The sequence below is a fragment of the Hemitrygon akajei genome, chromosome 29 (genome assembly GCF_048418815.1).
Source record: "Hemitrygon akajei chromosome 29, sHemAka1.3, whole genome shotgun sequence".
Classification (NCBI taxonomy): domain Eukaryota; kingdom Metazoa; phylum Chordata; class Chondrichthyes; order Myliobatiformes; family Dasyatidae; genus Hemitrygon; species Hemitrygon akajei.
In genome coordinates, this window is record NC_133152.1 from 640,146 (window position 1) to 646,145 (window position 6,000).

The following is a 6,000-nucleotide window of genomic DNA, read 5'->3' on the forward strand; positions in this document are numbered from 1 at the left end:
GTTAATCATGCCAAGTGGAAAAAATAAGTCCAGGACCTGCCTATTGGCTCAGGGTGTCTGACACTCCGAGGGAGGAGTTGACACGAGGAAATCTGCAGATGCTGGAAATTCAAACAACAACACACACAAAATGCTGGTGGAACACATCAGGCCAGGCAGCATCTATAAGGAGAAGCACTGTCGACGTTTTGGGCCGAGACCCTTCGTCGAGGGAGGAGTTGTAAAGTTTGATGGCCACAGGTAGGAATGACTTCCTATGACGCTCAGTGTTACATCTCAGTAGAATGAGTCTCTGGCCGAATGTACTCCTGTGCCTAACCAGTACATTATGGAGTGGATGGGAGTCGTTGTTCAAGATGACATGCAACTTAGACAGCATCCTCTTTTCAGACACCACTGTCAGAGAGTCCAGTTCCACCCCCACAACATCACTGGCCTTACGAATGAGTATGTTGATTCTGTTGGTGTCTGCTACCCTCAGCCTGCTGCCCCAGCACACAACAGCAAACATGATAGCACTGGCCACCACAGACTCGTAGAACATCCTCAGCATCATCCGGCAGATGTTAAAAGACCTGTCTCCTCAGGAAATAGAGACGGCTCTGACCCTTCTTGTAGACAGCCTCAGTGTTCTTTGACCGGTCCAGTTTATTGTCCATTCGTATCCCAAGGTATTTGTAATCCCCCACCATGTCTCTAAATGAGAGTCTCTAACCCAACTCTAAAAGTGAATGAAGCACCACTAGATGGAGGAACCGGTCATTCTGTCAGTCAAGGGCCAGAAAACCCCATGCTAATAATGAATGTCTTCAGAGGATCATTTCCACAGATGCCCTATCAGGGACAGAGTAGATTTAAGCAACAGCCCAGACAGGACTGGAAGTCCCAAGGAGGGGGGCAGAGGAGTTATGGGCAGACTGGTTAGAAAGCAGACCAAAATGGCAATAGCTGCAGGTGTTGTATTGATAAGTTGTGCACTTATTCTGTGCTGTTTTCTTCCATGTCTCAAGACTTTGATAGTGCGTGCGACAGCAAAACGATTCCCGATGCTCCTGGAAATTGTTGAATCTGACCCCAGACAAGGAGAAAAACTAATGATGTACTGCTACAGTCTGTGCGACGCATCAAATGGACTGGAGGGTGTTAATGATGTGGACACTAGTCTGTAAAGGTGTCTGAGTCTTTTTCCCTGTCTCAGCTACGGAGGGACAGGTTTTTGGCTCAGCAGCCTAGGGTAACAGAGAGAGATCATTTTGAGCTCCCGAGTACGAAAATTGTAGTTGACCCAAATTTGGGATTAAAATATTTATTTTGGCTTTGGTGCACGGCCTCTGAGTGTTCTCTTTCTGTGTGAGACCCTAGGGGGGATTATATTGAGAAATATACCTGACATAATCACTATATATACCTGAAATATAACCACTATGTACTAGCTATTTACTATACTATGTAATCACTCCTATGTACTGAATATTACTATGTATTATTTTACTAGACACATTTTGCTATGTATTGTTTTACTAGATACCTTGTATTCTCTTAGCTACATACTGTGGCAGTTAAAGAACACCTGTTTAGCTAGCAGCACTAATTAGCTGAAATGTACTCCATGTATTATACTCAGCCTTTGTTTATTAAGAGGTAACAGTGGCAGACAGGATGGTACGAGCAGAAAATGTAATGTGAGGGAGGTTAAGGAGGCTGACTGAGAACCAACCTTGGCCAGGAATGAGGCCCAAGATGTGAACTGGAAAGAAATACTGGTGGTGCACTGAGAGCTAGGCAAGAGCGATTGATTAGTTAATGTATAGATGATATGCAACTAAAAATTGATTGGGTATGCTGATAAAACCGAAATGTAACTGAGATAAGAAATTACTATAAAGAATGCTGTACACCGGAGCTCGGTGGGCTTTCGGTGACAAGTTCATTGATTGCCTCAGCCTTTGTTTGCAAATAAAGGTTTAAACTTCTCGAAGAATTGTCTGCGTCTCCTGGTCATTTCAAGTAACCACAATCGTACCTCATGCAAGGCCTATTGAGAAACTAAGGAGGCATGGGATCCAAGGGGACATTGCTTTCTGGATCCAGAACCAGAACTGGCTTGCCCACAGTGGGTTGTAGATGGGTCACGTTCTGCATGGAGGCTGGTCACCAGTGGAATACCTCAGGGATCTGTCTGGGACCCTTACTCTTCATGATTTTTATAAATTATCTGGATGAGGAAGTGGAGGGATGGGTTAGCAAGTTTGCTGATGACACAAAGGTTGGAGGTGGTGTGGATAGGGAGGGCTGTCAGAGTTTACAGCGGGACATTGATAGGATGCAAAACTGGGCTGAGAAGTGGCAGATGGAGTTCAACCCAGATAAGTGTGAAGTGGTTCATTTTGGTATGTCAAATATGATGGCAGAATATAGTATTAATGGTAAGACTCTTGGCAGTGTGGAGGATCAGAGGGATCTTGGGGTCTGAGTCCATAGGTTGACTCTGGATAAGAAGGCATACGGTGTATTGGCCTTCATCAATCATGGAATTGAATTTAGGAGCCGAGAGGTAATGTTGCAGCTATATAGGACCCTGGTCAGACCCCACTTGGAGTACTGTGCTCAGTTCTGGTCGCCTCACTACAGGAAGGATGTGGAATGTGCAGAGGAGATTTACAAGGATGTTGCCTGGATTGGGGAGCATGCCTTATGAGAATAGATTGAGTGAACTCGGCCTTTTCTCCTTGGAGTGAAGGAGGATGAGAGATGACCTGATAAGGTGTATAAGATGATGAGAGGTATTGATCGCGTGGATAGTCAGAGACTTTTTCCCAGGGCCGAAATAGTTGCCACAAGAGGACACAGGTTTAAGGTCTTGGGAGTAGGTACAGAGGAGATGTCCGGGGTGAGATCTCAGAGAGTGGTGAGTGCGTGGAATGTGCTGCCGGCAATGGTGGCGGAGGAGGATACGATAGGGTCTTTTAAGAGACTTTTGGATAGGTACATGGATTTAGAAAAATAGAGGGCTATAGGTAAGCCTAGTAATTTCTAAGGTAGAGACATGTTCGGTACAACTTTGTGGGCCGAAGAGCCTGTATTGTACTGTAGGTTTTCTATATTTCTATATCCACTAAGAATGTGGGAATGGATTCCCTTGGTCATCTGGCTGTAGAGTAAAGGATTATTTGATAGCTCCGGTTGCTTGGATTTTTCCATAATGAGTTAAAAAAAATGAGACTTCCCTATTCTTACAGTGTTGCAAAGATTTTGCATGTAGTCAGCCATAAAATCATTACAGACTAGCTGTTTGAAGGGTCAGCAAAAGGTTTACTAAACTAAGTAGTAACTTGCATTTTTCTATTTGAACTTTGTAACCTAATGAACTTTTGTAACCCAATGTCCTAACAGACTTATGGCAGACTGTCTTTCATAATGCAGCACTGAGTGCAGAAAAGAGGAACATATATTCTTATGACTTGGTTGCTGTCTGTTCTGTGATTAAAATGCCTTGTGCTACAGATGTAGAAGCATAGAAAACCTACAGCACAATACAGGCCCTTCAGCCCATAAAGAAATTAAGGTAAGGTAAACTTCATCTCCATCCCGCTCATAAATTTGTAAACTTCTATCAGGTCGATCCTTAGCCTCTGCTTGTCCAGAGAAAACAAGTTTGTCCAACCTCTCCTAATAGTCTATGAGCCTTTAATCCAGGCAGCATCCTGGCAAACCTCTTTTGTACCCTCAACAAAACCTCCACATTCTTTCTGCGATTGGGCGACGAGAACTGTGCACAAATGTGGCCTAACCAGCTGAGTCCTGAGTTGTTGACTCTCAACACTCTGCCCCTGATGATGAAGAGAAACATACATAGATGCCTTTTACCACTCTTATGTTACAACTTAGACCCCCTGATCACTCTGTACATCAGTGCTGTCATATAGCAACACCTCACACTTGCCAAGATTAAATTTCACTTTCTTCATCTGTAGATTTCTCTGTACTTATTTGCTTCTGTTTTTTTAATGTGTGGTTAAGACAAAAATTACAAACATCATTTTTTCTGTGCTGTTTCAAAGAAGGAACTTTCCATTGTTTATTTGGAGCCCAGGGTGCCCTGACTATAAGATGTATCTTGTAAATAAAGTGAGATTGATCCTAGTCTTGTTTGAGTCCACGTTTATTTGTCTGATCAAGATAGCTTCACTAACAATTTTGTGCCCAACATGGGTTCCCTTTTATACGGGGTCCTGGAGCTTGAGAAGCGAGATCAGTGAACAAGACCTGTAGAAAAGGAGATCATGGGGAATGTTTGATTGTGAGCCGTTGTGTATCTCTGGGAGGGACAAGATGAATGGGGCAAGACTGTGCAGATGAGGGGCCTGCCTGGCCGGTGGCCGTCCCTGAGCTCCTGGAGAAGGGCAAGACAGTAGATGGAAGAATGGGACTGAATCCCACAGTGAGTCCACTGATTAGTGACCAACTTTAATTAATTTCCCAAATCATTTGTAAATATCTTAGATTAAGCAATCTCAAAAGACTATCGAATGCTGTAGATAAGGGAAACTCTGAGAGCTAGTATATTTTCTGGTCAAAGAAAGGGGAATTGAATAATAGCAACACGCACAACAAGCTGCAGGAACTCAGTAGGTCAGGCAGCATCCGTGGAAATGAGCAGTCAACGTTTCAGGATGAGACCCTTCGTTAGGACTAAAGAGGGAGGGGGCAGGGGCCCTATAAAGAAAGTGGGGGGAGGGTGGGAAGGAGAAGGCTGATAGGTGCCAGGTGAAAAACCAGAGGAAAGATCAAGGGGTGGGGGAGGGGAAGCAGGCATGTAAGGGGAAAGCACTATGGGTAATAGAAGAAGGCAGAATCATGAGAGAGGTGATGGGCAGCTGGAAGAGGAGGCAGAGTGAAACTGGGATCGGGGAAGGGAGAGGGAGGGAATTACCGGAAGTTAGAGAATTCAATGTTCATGCCAAGGGGCTGGAGACTACCCAGAAGATATATGAGGTGTTGTTCCTCCAACCTGAGTTTGGCCTCATCATGGCAGTAGAGGAGACCATGTATGGGCATATCCAATTGAATAATAATTTCTTTATAAACTAAACAAATTGTTTACAGAATAAATTTCAAAAAGGTAAGAAATGGGTAATAAAGAGAGTAAACAGAGTACTAAGCCTGAAAAATAAACTTCAGGGCGATTAACAGGTGGTCAGCAAACTAAAGTCCCAATGAACAAACATACAGAGAAGAGGTTAAAAATTACAAAACTTTGGAACAACTGGGTGAGACCTGGGCTGCCCAGCAGATATGGTTGGAAAAAGGAGACAGCAGGAATGTGGTTACTTACTTCTGTGATTTTTTTTTATGTACAATGTGGGGGAGACTGGCCCTATGGGGTTTTTTATTCTTTTGATTTCAAAAACGGATCCAATATTGGAAAGGTGAGACAATAGCAAGAGATGGAGACCCCAATGGGACTTAAAATATATGATGTGGTGTTTTAATAAGTGGGAAGTTGTGGCCAAGAAGCATCAGCTACCTAAACTCAGACTTAAAATAAAGGAAGAAAAAATAGAGGAAATGGACTACTCTCCTCCTCCAATGAGTTTTTACCCTAAGGTCTTAAATGAGGAGCTGGTGGGAGATCCTCTTATGGATGCCATCCTGTACCTAACAGCGGCTGCACAACCTAAGGGTAGGAAAATGGAACAACAGTCGGAAAAATCAGGTTTCTTCAAAAAGGAAGACCCTCTTCCCTATGCGACCATGGGCAGGAGACTAGTAGACCTGTCTGAATTAGAACCAGTTAAACAAGAACAGGCAGAAAGAAAGCAGTTGCAGTCACGAACTAAAAAGCAAATAGTCACCGAGCAGAAAGGAAAGTTAGATGAAGGGCAGAAAGTACTGAAATATCTGATAGTATGACTCATAGGCAGGCTCCCCGAATAAAGATGGGAAAAATTCCATTCCTTAAACCCTGGACTCCCGGGGAATCCCATCAACCAACCCCAT